The sequence below is a fragment of the Nanorana parkeri genome, unplaced genomic scaffold (genome assembly GCF_000935625.1).
Source record: "Nanorana parkeri isolate BGI_ZX_2015 unplaced genomic scaffold, ASM93562v1 scaffold279, whole genome shotgun sequence".
Classification (NCBI taxonomy): domain Eukaryota; kingdom Metazoa; phylum Chordata; class Amphibia; order Anura; family Dicroglossidae; genus Nanorana; species Nanorana parkeri.
The window spans coordinates 112,349-133,489 of record NW_017306547.1 but is presented as its reverse complement, the minus strand read 5'-3'; the positions used below and the strand labels follow the sequence as shown (position 1 = coordinate 133,489).

Below are 21,141 nucleotides of genomic sequence, written 5' to 3'. Positions count from 1 at the left end.
CTCCCCCTTCTCTCCCCTTCTCCTGCTTAACAATTTGGTTTGCATTTCAAATCCCAGTTTAAATTAATATTATCTAAATACAAGACGCATGTGCATTCCTACTGGAATCTTGGTATTCCTTATGTATGACTTCCATATCTGTGCAGATATCCAGAATTCTGCCTCAGTGCAGGAATTTCCTGTAATAAAGACCAGTCACTGCTGTTCTCTCTTTTCATTCAGGGTGACTGGTCTTGTATCTGTCCCCTTCTAGTTTTCTCCAAGCAGCCTTTATTGGATGGACCTACTCACCACCCATAGCTCTTCTCTGTGCTCAAACTATGTACACCACACTGATAATTTCACTGCCACTAGGTAATATCTGGCCTTGCAAATGCATTTGGTGCACATAAAGTTGATTTTTACCCTTTGTGGATAAAGAGGAATATATTTAAATAAAAGTTTTGTGCCTGAAATTCAGATTTCATTTTCAATTCACAAAGTAATATTATTCCTGCTACCAAGGCAAATATGACCCTAAAAATATAAAATTACAGAATTATTACAGCATTTATTCCTTTTTAATGAGTCTGTTATGTGCTTGGTGAGAAAAAAAGAGCCGTGATGTCCATCAGCTTGTCTTTAGACCAAGACAAAGAAGTTTCAGCTGTCAGAGAAATTGTTTCACCAATTTCACAGTACATTTCACTCTATATGTCATGCATTTTGCTCATGAATCATTGCATAAAACTTCCATTATTGCTTCTGTGAATCATAATATATAGTCACAAACAAGCAGTGATCACATTCACAGCAGAAAACTTGTGTCTTCGAATGTAAATTTGTTGTAAATAATTATTGCTGTCCAACTATAAAATGCAAATACTATAGAATGGACTATAGTCACATGCTTAAGTGCATGCCAATATACACATTAAAAATATCATAAGTTCAATAAAAACCTATTTAAAATTATACTCCTCTGGCAACGAAAAAGACAAAAAATCATTCATAGGTTGACTATGTCAAAGTTAAAGGAAACCAACACTGAAAGAACACCTCTTTCTAAAATGACTTCTCCATCTTAAAATACTTGCCAGGTTCCAAAATAATACCAGTACCCTGGATCTGATATATTTACCTCTCTGGTGGCCCATGTGCCCTATGTGGCCCATGTGCCCTATGTGGCCCATGACCCCAGTTCCAGGGGTCGGAGAATGGAACCACAGCATACAGTGGAAAGTCATAAATAGTGTAATCTGAAAAAAGATGCACTGACAGGTGTTTACTGAGCAGTAAATTTGCAGACATTATTTTGCTATTTTTTAAAGTGGGGAATATTACATACAAATCTGGAATGTTTTTGTTCATCAATCAAATTCTATCACCTGTAAGGATGAGAAGAATTGCTAGCAGTTAGTTACAATTAACTGGGCTTATTCTTTAATGTTTTCCTATAGGTTATGGTTTTGAAACAACATCAACATTAAAGATCAAGGTGACTAACTACAACTAGCTATAACATAATCTATCTAAATGAAAACCTTGAAGGACAAGATGAGAAGAAGGCTAAACATTGTTATCTTTGGTCAACTCTACTAATTATAATAATCTCTAAACATGTTCCAGGTTTCCAAGTACATCCAGTTGGACTAGTTTCCTCTGGGCGTATTTATTTTTAGAATGTATTTAGTCATAATAAGAATGAAAGACATAGAAGAAAAAGGACACAATTCTCATTTTTAACCTACTTTGTAAACAGATGACTGTAAATATGTATCCATCTGTCTTTTCATTGATTTATCTTAATTTCTGTGTGACTGTTTAAAGGTACCAGAAACATTTTGAAAAATGATCTTAAATTTTTTATACTAGCAATAGAGTCTGTGATTAGAACCTCATCACTATTTGCACGATGAACGGCAGATACAACTGATGCCACATTATGTTCAGTAAATATTGAACATGTCTGGCTAATGGATGCTAAGTAATGTTTACGTTGTCGTTTCTTCAGTTTTGTGTATTAGAATAATTAATTATCATCATTTGGAGATCTTTTTTTATAACATAGCAAAAAATGTAATTGATAATAACTTTAACTTAAAAAGAAACGGCAAAAATGAAAGCAGCTGCTTTGCTCACAGCAATACTTAGAAGATGTAGAAGGTGCAACATTTATTACCTTCTAATTTACGGTAATTTCTATTTTTTCACAGTTTTAAGTGGATCTTGGCAATATTTTGAATATTTAAATAAATCAAACATAAAATAACCTAAATTGTTTTAAATGTACTCTATGAAGCAGGAATTGGCAATGCACGCCCGGGTTGAAATACATTTTAACCCTTTTACTGCCACTGACTTAAGGCTTACGTCGGCAGCAGGACTGACATGGAAACAGACTCCAGGAGTGCTATTTACTCACTGTCATTTGGCCTCTATGAGAATAGGCCGAACGGCATGAAGAAGCCAGCCGGAGGTTCGGCTCAGCCGATCCAGATGTTGGTTCGGCTCAGCCGATCCAGATGTTTGATCGGCTGAGTCGAACACCTTCTGCACTTCGGCTCAGCCGAACATGCAGAGCATGTTCAGCCGAACCGAAGCCAGCCAAAGCAAGTCAATGTATGGCTGATTTCAGCCGTTGTACGGCTGAAATCAGCCCTACAAGCCTGAAGTGAATAGCCAAACAGCGTTTGGCTCACTTCCCTTTGGGTCGGGTGTTCACTCGGCTGTCTACGGCAGCTTTGCGAATAGTGCTTTTAGTTTTTATAATGTTAACACATGGTAAGACATGCCATGCATTGTACCATAACACATGCAACAATGTGTATGCATGAATTGTGGGGACATTCATTTTATAAAGAACCCCAACACATTGTCACAGTAGGCAACACACCTGCACTTCAGTACACCACAATGTAGATGTTGCGGTGCATTGTGGTAAAAATAAAAAAAAGTTACATAGTAGGTGAGGTTAAATAAAGACACAGGTCCATCTGGTTCAATCTCTATGGTGTGTGTTGGTTGTATGAGTGTGTATAATGCTCGGAATTTCAACAACCATGTATGTTTTGTGAACTGAGGAACTCATGCAAGTGTTTTTTGAAGCAGTTTATGTTTCCTGCTGATACAGATATCTGTGGCAGTGAATTCAACATTTTTACCACTCTCCAAGAAAAATATCCCTTTTGCAGTTTATGATTATACCTCATCACCCTTCCAACTTCTTGTTGTGCCCTCGTGTCTTCCTCTAGGTACTTGGTTTAATCATGTCCAATATTTGGTGTATTATGGTGCACTACCAACCCATTCAAAATTGAAGAGTTGCCTTAATGCAGCACATGTGCATTAAAACAATGCATAGTGCGAGTGGACCCTCACAGAGATCAAGTTGGGTTTGCATGAGCACAAATTAGCATGTCAGCAACATTGTTATGGGTTCAAGAATATTAAAATTCTGAATGAGAATGTGCTTCCTTATGCAGTAAATGCAAATATCAGCCAAAACATCCTGATCTTTTTTCTGTGACTTTTGGAAAAACAGGTCTTTTTTAAATAACATTTTATGAATATACACTGAGTGGCCAGATTATTATGACCACCCCATCAGTACTTCGTCGGGCCACGAGATAACTCCACGAGATGACTTCGTTGGGCCGCCTCGTGACTCCATGAGATGTTGAAAGGTGATGCGAGGAATCTGACACTGCACTGTTGCCCTTCTGTTGTCTTGTACCAGTCTTGCCCCTCTCTGTTCTGCCCTAACATTTACTAGTCGCTGACGGCCTCAATTTGCACGTTCAGACCCAGATTTTCGGCTGACAGTCCAGTCTTTAAACACTTTAACAACAGCTGCTCTTGAACATTTAACAAATTCTGCTGTTTTGCTGATACTCGCTCCATGGCTCCGAGCGCCAACAATCATCCCACTTTCAAAGGCTGTTAAATTGCGTTGTTTACCCATATCTTCAGAACAAAATCACTTCTACTGTCGCAATAAACAACCTGCTTCACTATTTATAATGGTCTGGCCCTCTAGCAACTTTAGCGCAAAATTATAGCTAATTTGCCTAAAAACATCAGGTGGTCATAATAATCTGGCCACTCAGTGTATATATATATATATATATATACATATATATATATATATATATACACACATATATACAGTATACACACACAGTATATACATTTTCATCCTTTTTTGGCTGTAGTAATGTATTGCTGACAGTAATTGGTTCCAATGCTAAACCCTGCTGCAGCCACTGTCACTTAATGAGTAGCTTGCTGTGCTCCAGACTAGATTACAGTTCTGAAAAAACTGGCCACACACTGGGTGCTGGTTGGGCACAAATGATCTAAACAGTCAGTCCGCTTTCTTTTCTAGCTCAGAATTATATTGTATTGTAAGACTAGGGTTGATTATTTATAACAAATTGTCAGACATGTGTGGTATATATACAGTGGTTAAGGGGTAGAATGCTTATTCCCAGAACTGAATATTACACAAAATAAGTTAAATATTTTGTATTTTTTTTACTGTCTAACATACATAAAAATTAGGTAATGCTAACGTTCCCCAAATTTGTCCTCAAATTCATTTTTGCTGATAGTTTCACATATGCACAGGTAATGTACAGAGTATCAGTATATTTGGTTCAAAGCAATTTAGCTACCTGCATGGTAATCCAGAAAACATGAGGTTGTATTTGTGAAGCACTGGACTAGACTTTTGAAGCTATCAGCATCAATGCACAAAGCTGCATGAGGTATTTTTTGTGCATTCGTCATTTCATCCCATAATGTATTTTAAATTTACAAACATAAATGTCACATTAAAGTGAAATATTTATTTTTACACATACAATGAATAATACACTACCGTTAGTATCTGTTTATTTCATTAATCGTTATTATATAACCACCTCAAACAGCTAATTTTCCTGCTCTCCTCAATGGGCACTTTCTAGCAACTGTAAAAATAGATCTAAACCCAATCAAAAAATCTCATATACATTTTAGCATGTTAATATAATTGAAAATGTGTTTTTATTCCTGCTAAAACTGCAGATTTCAATGAAATAAAACCTGGTAATTCTGTCATGAATATCCATGTGCATGTTTTTTCTTTTATGGGGGGAAAGTGTTCTCCCATTTTTGCTCTGGCATTGTGAATGTATGACCTTTGACAATGACACAAATCAGGATGCAGATCCAGAGCAGAGATGTGCAGTATACACCTGGGTGCATGCATGTAAGCAGGAAGTGAATAAAAGAGCCTGGATGAGATCAGTAGCAGTAAGGAGCAAAACATGATAAAATAAAAAGGGCCAAACAGAATTGTATTAAGCGGGAAACGGCCGAAATTTAATAGCAGGCAGCGGTGCTGTAGAGGCGGCGGATCGTTTCAGTCAAAGTACTGCAGCGCTGAACACTGAAAAATGGCCTAGCCAGGAAGGGGGTCTAAACACCTGGTCTTGAAGTGGTTAAGAAGAAAACAAAAATGCCAAACAGTGCATTAATAATCTACCTGTCATCATGTTAGAGCTTAGATCTCTTTTTATGCTAGACAGGAGCTAACAATTTTTTAGGCGGAAACACTCTGCGATAATGTTTGTGAATTGACTTACACATACAAAATGCTAAAAAGGCAATAACACCCAAGCAATAATTTTAAGAAAAAGCCTTTAATTAACTTTTTTTTTTATGAATAAAAAATTTGAATTGAAAAATAAATTAGCAGATTCTTAGGAATGAAAATGTCATGTGCATCAGACTTTTGTGAATTGGATCTATCGTCTGTTAGACTAAAAATACTTTCACCTTTCAGTTCACCTTCTTTGTATTAGGTAGGAAACAGAATAGCTCACATAAGTGAGTCCTAAGAGATGTCTAAACAAATTCAAAATACAATAACTATAGCGTATTAAAGTACACACACAAGGTAAACAGAGATAAGACAGCAGCAGAGGTATTATGTAAAGATAACTTTTCCATAAATATTATCACTATCTGCCAAATGAAATGGCTACTTTAGACTTAGCTAAAGAGATAAAAAAGTATAATAATTCCAAAACAACAATAACAAACATCAGTCTTAAATCTTTTCCTGCAAAACTATAAAACAGGGAAGATAATGACACAGTTGCACAGATGACAGTGCTTACTCTAGGGGTAGCAGTATAAAGTTAGGCTTAGACAGTGATTTTTTTATTTCACAATGTTATTGAACGCTCCATAGTCACACAATGTACAACAATGCCTGTCACACAGATACAATAAAACTGAAGTTTTATCAAACATTTTAAATAAAATCTAGCTTTAAATAAATACAAACATGGATGTGTCTGTTTTGTGTTCATAAGATCTGTTTCTTCATGATAACATTCCCATCAGACTGAATTATGACAAAAAGCAGCCTTTCTTAAAACAGAAGGAAACCTCAATTCAGCAATGCATCTCCATACAACCATATGTAGTAAATTAAAATGTATAGTATAATAAAACAGGCAACCACATGGTATCCATGAATAATTCCAAAGTGTGTTAGAAATATAACACAGTAAAGCATCAGAGTGCTCTCTGTATGTAATCTTACAGAGTTTTTCTAATGTATTTCTAAAACAACGCAATCCAAAAATGCTAAGGGGTCTATTCACAAAGCAGCCGTAGGCAGCCGAGTGAATAACCGACCCGAAGTGAAGTGAGCTGAACGCTGTTCGGCTATTCACTTCAGGCTTGTACGGCTGATTTCAGCCATACACCGACTAAAAGCAGCCGTACATCGGCTTGCTGCAGCTGGCTTCGGGTCGACCATCTGGCTGAGCCGAACCTCCAGCAGGCTACTTGCTGCTGTTCAGCCTATTCTCATAGATGCCGAACAGCAGTGGCATTCAGCTCGGCTATTCTGCCCGGTACCTCTGTGGTACCGAGCAGAATAGAAAAACAGTTTAAAAAGTAGAAAAAATAAAATAGAAAATGATTGGGCGGAGCTAGCAGTGACAGCTAGCCCCGTCCAACTGTTTTCTATTGGCCGGGCAGTTCTGCTGCCGTCAGAATAGAAAAATTAAAATAAAATAACACCATAGGAATACATAGCTAGATTCCTATTGGCTATTTCACTTTGCAATAGCCAATAGCAAACTAGCTATTGCACTAGTCCTCTGCTGCTGTCAATCACCAGAAGGGGACCTGATGGGGAACTGCAGGTCCCCCTCTGCTGATTGACAGCATCAGTGGGCAGGTGCAATAGCTAGTTTGTTATTGGCTATTGCAAAGTGAAATAGCCAATAGGAATCTAGCTATGCATTCCTATGCTGGCTTTTTTTTCTGACTGACGGCGGCTAGCGGCTCCATGTCAGGAAAAAAAAATTTGCTCGATCAAGCAGAGTAAACCTTTCCGGGAGAAAGTGTTTTTCTCCTGGGTGGCCGAGAGCCGTATTAGACTCCCAGAGCATCAGCGAGAGTAATAACAGATCAGCATCCCTAGTTACCAGGTAACCAGGGACGCCATCTGTCATTACACACTGAGAACACAGAGAGGCCATATCATAGCAGCCCCGCCGGGTTTTCAGTGTGTAATGACAGATGGTGTCCCTGATTACCTGGTAACCAGGGACGCTGATCTCTCGGCATGTGGCCGGAGCAAGCCGAGAGATGACGGCTGGCTCCACCCAGCTGTCAGAAGCAGGCTGTCGGCCAGCCAATGGCCGGCTATTCGGCCAGCTTTGGCTTTCAACTCGGCTCATTCGAGCCAAGGCTTATGCCTTCGGCTCGACTGAGCCGCTCGGCCAACTTTGGGAGCTGTACGGGCTATAGTGAATAGCCCGTACAGCAGCCCTTCGGTTCTACTGAAATGAAGGGGTCCTGGGGTCGAAGCTAGCCGAAGGATCAATCAAAGCTACGACTAGATCCTTCGGCAGCTCAGTGAATAGACCCCTAAATGTTTAGTAGAGATAACGCTGATCAAAAATGTCTAATCTCTTTTGAAAAAATACTATGGTAATCTTTTATACATCAGAAGAGCACAGTTTTACTATTGGCAGTTTTATTTTTACTACTACTACTACTACTACTGCTACTACTACTACTACTACTACTACTACTACATGTATGAGAAATTTGATATCTGTTATTAAACAGATATGTTCCTACCTCAGTACATTGGTGATAGCTCAGATCTCCCCCTAATGTACTTTGTCTTCAAGTTATGCTTCAGCCACCACCCTAAAGAAAAAAAAGAAAGTATGTTAGCAGCAAAAATCATATTAAGCATAATAATTGTAATACAAATAATCTAAAATGTATAGCCAAATCATTTTATCCAGTTTTTCATTGAGTAGAGAATGTAGGGAACTTTGCTGTTTGTCCTAGAAGAGAAGCACTCTTGTCATGTGTAGTGGCACTAAACATGTTTGTTACTGTCTCCTAGGGCTCACTAAAGAAAATCTGTGTATTTAAAATAAATTATATAATTAATGAAAGTTTGTTTTATTATTATATATATATATATATATACTCACCATTGAGAAATGGATGGTTCGGAGTTTACTTTTTGTAATAGAATAAAGTGGAACTACAATTGTAGCCAACAAGTGGGGTTCCAAACTAGTCCCCCTGTGAATCCTTTCTGCTTTTATTGGATTTGGTATGGGTTTGGGGGTGTTTTGCTTGGGTGCTCCCGTCCACACATATACATAAATACCCTCCACAATTCCTGTAAAAGCAGTGGTCACTGAGAAATGCGTAGACCATTGCCTTTACCTCATCAGAGAAATCAGCAATGAAAGAATTATGTGAATTATGAGAATTTGGATAATGGACTCATGTAACTGCTGACTGGTGTGGATATAAAGCAATATTTTGTGGATGGAATATAAGGATGCCATAAACATGACTGCTAAGGTTTTCTCAGAAAAAAAGGAAAAAAATCATACTCTGAGCTCCACTGGGGCAGGGTCCTATTGGTTTACTCTACACTGCAAATGTTACACACATTGCCACTACTTATAAATGAAAGAAGCAATCAAAGAAGTTAATAATCAGTCTTGCATTTGACAATTACCCAAGTATAATGTCCTTTTTAGATATTTATGTTTGTTCAACCTTTTTACAAAAATAAAAAAATAAATGTATAAAATAAAATAAGAAATTATGTATATTTTAACGGCAATGCAGTTTATGTGTATGCTTATTAATGTAGCGCCTAAAAAGCCCCAATATGCAACAGGTTTGGTTGATTTCATTACAGGAATGTGAGGCAATTGATCTAATAGAGCTGGTCTGGTTGGGTAAAATAATTTAGAATGATAATACATTATGAATATCCCCTGATGACATATCATATGTGCTTGTTTCTGGTCAGCAACTCAAAAATAATTTCATTCAGGGACAGCCAAGCAGCTAGCATTTTAAGAAGTCAGCAAAGGATATATGTTTCCAGCATTCCCTGCTAACGAACTCCTCAGGCTTGTATTTTCACCAAATCTTGATGAATGAAACAGCCTGACTACATGTAATGTGTATCTACTAAGTATACAAAGTAATTATAGTGACATAAGTATAGTACTGCAAACACGCAAAAATGATGAAGTTACTTTAAAAAAAAATATTTTAAAGAACTCTTGGCAATTACAAAATTGCAGCGGAGCTATCCCTGCATTGCAAGGGTTAACTGCTCATTTTGGTCTAAAATCCAAAATAAAGATGAAATACTCACCAGAGCCTTAATCCTAAGGCAGAGACCGCTCACCTCTCTCCACCTTTGCTCTTGCACTGGAATGTCCCTCGGCATCATCACGTCCAATATACTGTATTAAACATGAGGATTCTGGGATCTTTAGACCACTGGAGGTGGGAGAGAGGTTGCGGGGACAAGTCTAGCAGGTGGCAGAGGGCGGGTGCAATAGCCAGCTTGCTATTGGAGACTGCAAATTGAAATAGCCAATAGGAATCTAGCTATGCATTCCTATGCTGATTTTTTTTTTATTCTGACGGCAGCAGCTGTCAAAATACTAAAAAAAAACTTGCAGATAGCAAAGAAGCTATTGCTTCCTCTGCTATCTGCCATCATTTTAATCGTTTTCTATTTTTTTGACTGTTTTTCTATTCTGCTCAGCTGCATTAGGCTATTCACTCACTGCTGTTCGGCATCTATTAGAATAGGCTGAACAGCAGCGAGTAGCCTGCCGGAGGTTTGGCTCAGCCGATCCAGATGTTGGATCGGCTGAGTCGAACTCCTTCTGCACTTCGGGTTGGCCGAACATGCTGAGCATGTTTGAACCCAAAGCCACCTGATGTACGGCTGATTTCAGCCGATATACGGCTGAAATCAGCAGTACAAGCCTGAAGTGAATAGCCAAACAGCATTCGGCTCACTTCACTTTGGGTTGATTATGCATTTGGCTGCCTACGGCAGCTTTGTGAATAGACCCCTTAGTGTGTAACTATAGAATATGCATCTTATACTATAAATGCTGCGTATAAGACGGTACTTCCTTTAGAGATCTTTGGACAAAATAGTGTAAAACCACAGATTTGAAGTTCAATTTTATGTTTGTAATGCTCACCATACACATTACAATTTTACTCTACAATCTTTGTCAATTCTCCTTTAGATTTTCTAACACTTTGAGGGTTATTCACAAAGCTAGCCGAAGGATCAGCCCTAGATCTGGCTGTTCCTTCGGCTTGCTTTGGCTGCCAGAGCCCTTTGGTTCAGTAGAACCGAAGGGCTGCTGTACGGGCTATTCACTATAACCCATACAGCTCCTGAAGCTGGCCGAGCAGCTAAGCCGAAGTCGACTGAGCCAAAGTGAGACCCGAAGTGGTGCGAGCAGCCGGCCGAAAGCCTCGCAACTGAAAGCTGGGCGGAGCCAGCCATAATCTCACAGATGGCTCTGCCCAGTTGCAATGACAGATCAGCGGCCACAGGTTACCTGGGGACGCTGAGCTGTCATTAAACAATGATGACTTGGCAGAGCTGTCCAGTTGTTATTCATTGGCCAGGACCTGCTAGAAGACACCAAAGCCAATCCGAAGCAAGCCAATGTTCGGCTCACTTCACTTCAGGTGGGTTATTCACTCGGCTGCCTTCGGCAGCTTTGTGAATAACCCTTTATATGAGTACCTAACTAAACTGTCCATTCAAATTATATCCAGTCAGGCAGGCCCTTGCATTACATTTTTGTTAGTACTGTAGATCTAATGGAGATTGTACAATCAGCTGGTAATGTGTATGGTGGTCTTAAAGATGATGAAAAAGAAATGCCCACCTAAAGTAATATCTTTAACCAGAAATTTAAAGCGCAAGTTTTTTTTTTAAAGTTCAATTTTGGACCAATTAGGTGTCTAACAGGCACATATGACAACAAGACCAACCTGAGAGCTTCAGCTGGTAAAAACACTACTTTTTAATATTAAATTATTTAATAAGCTACTGCTAAGTGCAATATTTGTGGGTAAAGTGCTGTAAACAATAGCAACCAATCCACTTTCAGTTTACAACGATCAAGTGATTAAAACATAAGACATATTTATTGTGAGTTTCTGTCCTTGATACAGAGTCATTGCACATTGAATAACCATACTAAACAAGTCCATAGATTTTCCTTTTTCCACTGATGGATAATACAGTACAACACTAATAATAGTGAAATCAATACGCATTGTGATTAATGACAAGAATTGTTGCTTTATGGCCCTGATGCTCTTGGTTCAGATCTACCAGAGATGTGCATGCTTGGAATTTATATTTTTCGCTCATATTTGAGTGATTTTTATAGGGTGCTTCCACAAGCTACATTGGTAAGTATTTCTCTCTAATACATGAATTGACGACCTAGAGATTAGTGACACTCCAAATATCCATAAATTTACGAGGTTAAACTGGAATGGTGTTTGGAGACACTCATAGCCCCACCCTTTGAACATTTACCATTATCTTCCCTCTCCCCTTTTTTTATAGGGGAAGGGGGAACAAAGATGGTTTTTGCACTGATGTGCTTTAGTACTATATGTTTATTAATGTCCTTCAAGGGGTATAGGACAGCATTTTTAGTAATGTCTGTTTGTCGTGTTAGTTTTAATGTGTATTCATGGGGAATTATGTTTTGTTTGTTATGTTAGTTCTAATTGGCATCCTGGACGAGAACTCATTAAGCAGTTGGGACTACTATATTCAGGGAAGAAATGACCACGATTAACCTATTAACATATAATGTGAGGGGACTTAATACTCAGAACAAACGACATCAAGTGCTGAGGGAATTAAAACGTATGGACGGATGGAGTATTCCTGCAAGAAACATATCTGACATACACCACTTCCACCAGACTCAGTAAGAATACATTCTCATACTGGTACTATAGCGTATCAGATACTAACAGAGCTAAAGGGGTGGCAATTGGTATTCATAAAAATGTCCCATTCATATACTCAGACATGCAGTCTGATGAACAGGGTAGATACCTTTTTATTAAGGGATCCATAAATAACACAATATGTACATTGGTTAATATATATTGTCCAAATCAAGAACAGATCTCCTACATTTCTAATGCTCTTTCACGCTTGACTGATTTCACAGAAGAGATCCTGATTATTTCGGTTGATTTGAATGTTGCACTCGAACCTCTGATTGACACTTTGGCGGGACATTCTAATATCTCATATAAAAAACTAGCAACCCTGAAAAAACTTCTAAATGGGGTGCAATTAGTAGACACATGGAGAATGCTGCACCCAAAGGATAGGAACTATTCTTATTATTCTATGGTTGGCGGGTATACAATATAGATGGGGTAATAAACCAGGAAAAGTACTATCCAGATCATTAAACCACAGGAAGACGCAGACCTATATCCCTAAAATTAAAACAACAGACTCTATGGTTTTCACCCCTAGAGACATCGCTGAGGAATTTAAAATGTTTTATTTCACACTGTATAATGTATCAGAAAAATTGACGCAAAAAACACTAGATCATAGACAGGAGGTGATAAGAAAGTATTTGGATAGGGGTAAATTACCATCACTCACAGCTGAATCCCTAGGAAAATTGGAAAAGGAGATAGAGGTTGGGGAACTGGAGATCAGTCTTTCTGAAATGGCCAAAGGAAAAGCGCCAGGTCCTGATGGTCTAACTGTGGCTTATTATGTAACTTTTAAAGACATATTACTCCCCTGGCTGGCTAACTATGTGAACTCATTAATGGCAGATGGAAAACTTAGATCAGAAACTACTTTAGCACACATAACAGTAATTCCCAAACCCGATAAAGACCCCATGAGCTGCGGTAGCTACAGACCAATATCATTATTAAATATGGATATTAAGCTATTTGCAAAGGTTTTAGCAAGGAGACTCTCACCACTTATATCACAAGTTATCTCCTCTGATCAATTTGGGTTCATTCCTGGCAGAGAAGCAAGAGACAACTCACTGAGAACTTTAGCAGTAATAACCTATGTAAAACAACAATCCCAGCCAACACTATTACTATCAACAGACGCAGAAAAAGTGTTTGATAGGGTGGCCTTGGATTTTTTTATTGCTTACATTACAATATATGGGTATGGGAAGTAAAATGATGAGCTGGATCTCAGCACTATATAAAGAACCAAGGGAGCAAGTTAGAGTTAATGGTACCCTTAGTGAGGGATTCCCATTGAGCAACGGCACATGCCAAGGTTGCCCACTCTCTCCACTATTATTTGCGATATCACTGGAACCTTTTTTAGCAAACATAAGAGGAAATAATGATATTCATGGTGTAGTTATAGGAAATAACAAACATAAGGGGGTGATTTACTAACCTAAACACACGCACGCACCAGGTGTGTATGATTTTCACACAGCAAAACGTATTTATCAACCAAAAAGTCTCTAAAAGCATATTTCCACTAATGCCATATATGGAAAAATCATGCACATGATGCATATATAATGCTGCTTCACAGTTTAGACAAAAATGGTTAGCTCATGCATTTACATTCCTGCATTCATCAACGCAAGCAACACAAAATAGAGCTAATTTACACAACATCACCTTGCAATTCATGCTTGGCTTTGCACAACACACCTGCTGGGTGTGTACACACTACAAAGGTGTTTAGATTCCACCCATAGATCATGCTGGGAGGGAACACACTACAGAGGTGTATACATGTTCGTGGTGTGTTTATAAGGTTAGTAAATCAACCCCAAGTACTCAAGTAGCATATGCGGATGATATATTGTTTTATATCCAACAGCCTAGAATATCTATCCCAAATTTAATAGCTGCATTCAGGGAATATGGGGAGCTATCTAATTTTAGGACTAACCTTGATAAATCAGAATTATTAAATATTAATCTGACATCTAGAGAGATTATCAAGTTTCAAGTTTCAAGTTTCCCATTTAGGTGGCAAACTAAGAAACTGAAATATCTGGGGATTAATCTAACCCCTCACCAGCAGATATCTTTAATTATAACTATATCCCCCTTTTAAATGAGATTAGGAAGGATTTGCAGGAATGGACCACTTTATTATATTCATGGATCGGTAGAATAAATGTAGGTAAAATGAACATTTTACCGAAGTGTATATTCTTATATCAGATGGTCCCCATTGCCCTACCTAATAGCTTTTTTAGAACCTTAAAACAATGGTATCTAGATATGTCTGGGGAAGGAAGAATGTGAGGATCTCATATGGCACCTTAGCAAGACCAAAGTCACAAGGTGGGTTAGCACTCCCAGACTTTAAATGTCACTATCAGGCAGTGGTATTGACCAGACTACTGAACTGGCATTTTGATAAGACAACTAAACTCTTGGTGGATGTTGAGTTTAAAATATGTAAGGCAAATCTGAATATAATCTGCTGGTTACCGAAGCAGCATAGAGGAACAACAAAGGAGTGGTACCACCTAGTGGGGAATACCTTAACAGTGTGGGATTTATTGCATAAGAAAGCAGGATGGAGTTATAACTCGCCCCTAATGCCCCTATTAGGACATGATTATTTTCAACCAGGGAATTTAGACCAAAAATTTGGTAAATGGAAAGATGAAGGCACGCTACGATTGCACCATGTGATGGACCAAGAGGTATTAAAGCCGTTATCGATACTATATCAATCACTTTCACCATCTATGATGGATAAGTGGCGTTACCTTCAATTAACCCACTTCCTGCAATTATTACCAATTAGATCAATGGATGAATTAAAGCCAATGGAAGTGATATTATCGAGATCTTCATGTCCAAAGGGAAGCATATCACATGCTGCAATGGGAAGAAGAACTGGGAACCCCCTTATCAGAACAAGGAAAACAGAGGGTTCTGCAACGGGGATGTAAGACTTCAATCTCATCCTATATAGAGGAGATGAATTATAAACTTCTGTCGAGATGGTACCTCACGCCAGTTAGATTACATTCAATGGACCCTAGTAACTCACCATTGTGTTGAGAGGCTCTGGTATGAGGGCAACTATGGCACACATATGGTGGCAGTGTCCCGTTATTAATAAATATTGGGCAGAGGTGGGTAAGATTATCTCCTCTATACAGATCTTAATTCTAAGATCACTTAGTCACAAGATAGACATAGTCTTCAGCTCTGCTGCGCAAAGTCTAAACTTTATTTTTTTGCTCCCCCCCCTTCATTTTTTTTTTAGAGGTCGGGGGGGATGCGCGGGGAACGGCCGCCCGTCCGCCGGCTATGCTTCCCCCCCTCAGGAAAGACAAAAGCTTGGCTCAAGGGATGACTTTCAATAGATCGCAGCGAGGTAGCTGCTCTGCTACGTACGAAACCCTGACCCAGAATCAGGTCGTCTACGAATGATTTAGCACCGGGTTCCCAACGAACATGCGATGCGCTCCGGGAGAGAGGCGGCCCGCTTCCGTCCGCGCTCCGGTCCCGAGGCGAGCGGCTCTACGCGCCGGCCCCCGCCCCCGGGGAGGGGGTGAGGGGGCCGGCTATCCCAGGCCGACCTGGGCTCCGCGGCACTGCGGTATCGTCGCCTTTAGGGGGGATTCTGACTTAGAGGCGTTCAGTCATAATCCCACAGATGGTAGCTTCGCCCCATTGGCTCCTCAGCCAAGCACATACACCAAATGTCTGAACCTGCGGTTCCTCTCGTACTGAGCAGGATTACTATTGCGACTCATCAGTAGGGTAAAACGTACCTGTCTCACGATGGTCTATACCCAGCTCACATTCCCTATTAGTGGGTGAACAATCTAACGATTGGTAAATTCTGCTTCACAATGATAGGAAGAGCCGACATCGACGGATCAAAAAGCGACGTCGCTATGAGCGCTTGGCCGCCACAAGCCAGTTATCCAGTTATCCCTGTGGTAACTTTTCTGACACCTCCTGCTTAAAACCCAAAAAGTCAGAAGGATCGTGAGGCCCCGCTTTCACGGTCTGTATTCATACTGAAAATCAAGATCAAGTGAGCTTTTGCCCTTCTGCTCCACGGGAGGTTTCTGTCCTCCCTGAGCTCGCCTTAGGCCACAGCTGGAGGGTGCCAGAGTCTGGCTCCCCCCTGGCCTTTTAAATACGGTCTTACTCCTGATCCCTTGCTGCTTCAGTGTCTCTGTCTGGAGGTCGTCTGTTTCCTCTGCCTGTGGCCAGGGTATGAGGTAGAGGCTGGAAGGCTCCTTCCTTCTCCATCAGTGCATGTTGTGAATGCTCCATTACCCCCCGGGGCATTTTCTCTGCCATTGAGTTTGTTCCATCAGTTCATTATAACTCCCTACACCATGCAGGCCTCTAGCGCCATTTTTCCTTTACCAATTAAATGCCTTTTGACAGGTTTCCTCCTCTCTGTGACACCGCCTGCCTGCCTTTGGCCTTCCAGCAGTGTATTCAGAGCCATCTAGAGGCTGTACGTAGGAACTGCATGTGAGGCGGTGAGGAACTATGGTCAATGTGATACCTACAGCTGGATATATGATCATAGCAGATGTGCTGAGATCCAGCAGGGAGGCCGGGCCCCAAAAGCAGGGAGGCCAGGCCCCAAAAGCAGGGAGGCCGGGCCCAAAAGCAGGGAGGCCGGGCCCCAAAAGCAGGGAGGCCGGGCCCCAAAGCAGGGAGGCTGGGCTCCACCACACACTCAGCTCAGAACATGCATGTAACTAGACAAGAACCATATACAGGAGGGTAGAACCGCTGCTAAGGTTTAGTGCCTGGGTCCCCTTTGAAGTGATTGGGGCCTGCCCCAATCAGCACAGCAAGGACATAAGACAGTGAGGAGTACGGGCGCTCGGCCCTAAGAGGAAGGAATGGCTGACACTAAGAAAGCAGGATTAACCATGCAGCCGACGGTTGGACACCCTGTGTTTGGAGTATTTACCCCATGGAGCAGGGGCTACAGCACAGGGGAGACTGACCCCGGCCGGTGGGCTGAACAAACGGCCGGTAAGGGTCCTAAAAGGGAGAAAGAAACATTGAAATACATACCACGGTCCTACGGCGAGGACAGAAAAAAAAGAATGAGTGTGGCTTGGAGGAGCCTTAATTTATCACGTGTCCTGTGGGTTAGGAGGGGCGGATCTTAACCTATGGTGTGCTGCCGAGATGCCCCAGGAAAATAGTATATCACACTTTGATCAGCAAAAGATGTTTATTTTGTATTATGATATAATATGGGTGGTGCACAGAACATTGAGTTCACAAAGTAGTAACTAATGGAAGGCACTAATTCACTGCTCAAGTCGAAGGACTTGAACTGTAAAGATATGAAAACACTATTGAAATTAAAAATAATAGGTAGTTAATAATAAAAGTTGATTGTAATATAAAGACACTCACATTAAGGGGAAAATGGGAAGGTTAGCACTATGCAGATATAGACTGAGTTATGACTAGTGGGCAAAATATGGAGGTCAGAAGGGATTAATTTAATGTTATGATATGTTTTTGTTTTAATGTTAATAATTTTTTAGTTATGTAAAATGTTTGAAATATGGATTATTGTGTGAAAATAATAAATATATTTATAACAAAAATGTATTTTCAACATTTAAAAACCTGCAGCGTTCACTTTGATAATATCTGGTAATCCTGACATGAAAGTGCATGTACAGGCACTTCCTTTTACCGGGTGACAATGCTCCGTCCCTGTTTCCCAATTTCTGTAGTGCATTGTTAGGGATGAGCTTAGGTTCAAACCCAACTAGACCTGAACATGAGCTCCCCTGAACCCAAAATTAGCTCCTCCTCAACATGAAAGGAAGCTCCTTCCATGCCACACAATCAGTTCCCTGCCTCAAGCTTGACATAAGCAAAGCGGTGAAATGCAGTCATGTCATTGACCTTATATAGTTACATGCCTATATTTGGTAAAGTCATGTATCCAATATGGTTATGTGGCCATATAAAGGTAAATGACTTCAGCACAAGCATCCCACTCCTTTGTTTACATGCAGCTGCAGGGCAGGTTATGCCCAGCCCGCAACTGACTGGGTGAAAGTGCTAATGGTATTTCCTTGTTTGGAGAAGCTTGGGTTTGGATTCGACATGATTCAAACCTGAGCTCATCCCTATGCATTGTCACCCTGTCACACAATCTACCAATAGTGTCACAACAGGAAAATCCACCTCCTGAGAAATTACAAGCAGTAGTTGAAGGAGAGCATGTACTAGGACATGAAGTGGCTGCAAGGAGGATGCAGGAGATCACCCATTTTGATATGTAACTAAGGATGAAAATAAGGTGAAAACTATTTTTTTAAGGTGGGTGTCCATGATACACAAGGCATTCGTCATTTACATTTCATTTAGTTAGGGTTTACAAATACTTAATATATCTTTCTTCAATAAAGCAGGCAGCAATGATGACATTTGAAGTGCAATAATATTGACCTACCAATCAGATTACAGCTTACTTAAGTCAGATCAATAAAAAAAAAAACATATTTCTTCATGGTGCTGTAGGTCACTTTTATTTGTACATTGTGTTTCTAGTAGTTGAATAAGTCTGTACAATAAAAAAGCATGCATGTGTTTTCAGCATAAAAGAACACGAGACATCGGTTTCATAAGGAAATATCACTGTGAACACATATGTTTTTTTTCCACATCAAAATATCTTACAAACCATTGATGAAATTAATTCACGGAATATAAATTAAAACAATCTGTGCACAGCATGATAATGTACTGTATATTAATAAAAGCAATGCATAAACCAGTAAATTCCATACAAACACGACAACAGACAGAGACATAAATTAAAAATACAGAACTCTAATGCATGATTGACTTGCATTTCTGTCTAAGTATTCATTTATTTTGTTGGAATCAGTAAACCTTGAAATGAAGCAGTTTATTGTAGTCAGCGTATTTTTGATGGAATGTGAAAACTAGAGTTACAGGGTAAGGTATTAATTGCATATTAGACAAATAGAAAAAATGCATTATTTAGTTGCTATCATGCCTACGGAAATGTGCGTTTGTTGAACTATTTTTTGTGAAGGGAAAAAATTATATGGGTGTAGTTTGAAGGACAGTTTTTAATGCTGATTCTCATAATCTCAACATAATGTTATTTTATCTGATTATATATATTAAAAACTGATATGGCAAAAGTCACCAGCCTTTAGAAAAAAGCAGTGCACGTCCATATAAATGAGGCCTTACGCATAAGCAAACTTTCTTATAAAATACACTTATCCTTCCTGCTTAGCCCTCTTTACCTAAAGTAAACCACCCTCATCCACCTAAGATGCATACTTACCTTACGCTCATATGCAGAGCCTGCTGCACTTAAGAGATAGTGTGAATGAAATCATCTTGCCCACACCTGAATAATTTGTCCTCATAGACAGAGTTGCAAACTGTCCCAGTTTTGCCGGGACAGTCCCATAAGTATTTAGCCATGTGATTTACATATGAATAGGCTGAATGGGTTGTGGTATTTACACATGAATAGATCATCGCTCATTCATATGTAAATAATGTGGATAATTCACATGCAATGCCCGCACCAAAAGTTTCCGCCACCAGGCTTGGGAGTCCTGTCTGCCACTGCTGCCATTAAGAGCCAACAGATGCAACACTCTAGATGTGCTCTACAGGTGAGCAGGGTGGAGGGCTCACTCTTTGGGGTGCAAAGGCAAGCAGGTGGAGTTATGGTGTAAAGAGGAGGAGCTAGAAGTAAACAGAGAGGGGAGGTTTAGGGGTTCAAAGGTGAATAGAGAGAGGGTGTGTGATGAGTTGTTTATATTCTTGATGACCCTGGTTTATTTGAGTGGCCGTGTTGGGAGTTACCGTTACAGTGGATTACAACTTATAACCTACCTGTTGTAGGTTATTTATGGAGTCATGCATGTTCCCTGGACTACAAGTTCACCTCCCCAGTGTGAATTATAGACTATCATTACCATCTAGACTTATGTTTTGGGACCCATTGGAGGGGGCCAGGGTTAGCAAGCAGGCTGTTGGAAACAGGGACTGTAAGCATAAGGGGGTTTGTGACTGTCGGTGGGGCTTATGTGGTAACATGTATCAGACCTGGCACCTGAATTTAATGGACTCCCGGATGGACATTTTGTGTGCCATGTCCTGCTGGCACCACTAAGTTTGGACTGCTTCCCCCACACAATAATACATCTTCCTCTCTGATGAGCCAGCTGACATGATCCCCTTGACAATCCTTTTATCGTTAACCCTTTTGATAATCTCTTTATTGTTAATCTTCTCAACTATTTCTGTGAGCTACAAAATGTGTGCTGTCGTTCAATAAAGGGTACACAATTTTTTTCACTTAAACTGTGTCCCTACCAGTGACCGGGTAATTGTATGCGGCTGAGAGAAAGTGTAGTGTGCGGACAGAGATGCGGTTAGCCACAGAGGGTATCTCTGACTCTAGGTATCGGTTACCATGACAGGGTGGATTAGGATGCATAGGTTAGCGGAGTGTGGGGTGGGGTTACTGTAAATACCACACAATTATGGTCGGTATAAATGTCTCTCTTACATTGGTGGGCAGTGTAAATGTTCTTGTTGCATTGGTGGTTAGGGTAGAATTCTCCTTTAAATTAGTGGTCAGTGTAGAATTCCCCATTACATTGGTGGTCAGTAGTGATGGGCCGAACACGCCCATGTTCAGTTTGAATTTGTACTTTCGAACATGGGAAAAGTTTGAATTCAAACTCAAACTCA

At 40.0% G+C, this 21,141-nt stretch overlaps 1 long non-coding RNA gene across 1 annotated transcript in view; it reads right to left on the bottom strand.

Annotated features, from left to right (window-relative positions):
* The window catches only part of LOC108787697, a 275,469-nt gene that overhangs the window by 188,771 nt on the left and 65,557 nt on the right, over positions 1 to 21,141 (bottom strand). The window contains exon 2 of the long non-coding RNA XR_001941284.1: positions 8,134 to 8,205. This is a non-coding gene — a long non-coding RNA (uncharacterized LOC108787697). The remainder of the gene's footprint in view (positions 1 to 8,133; positions 8,206 to 21,141) is intronic.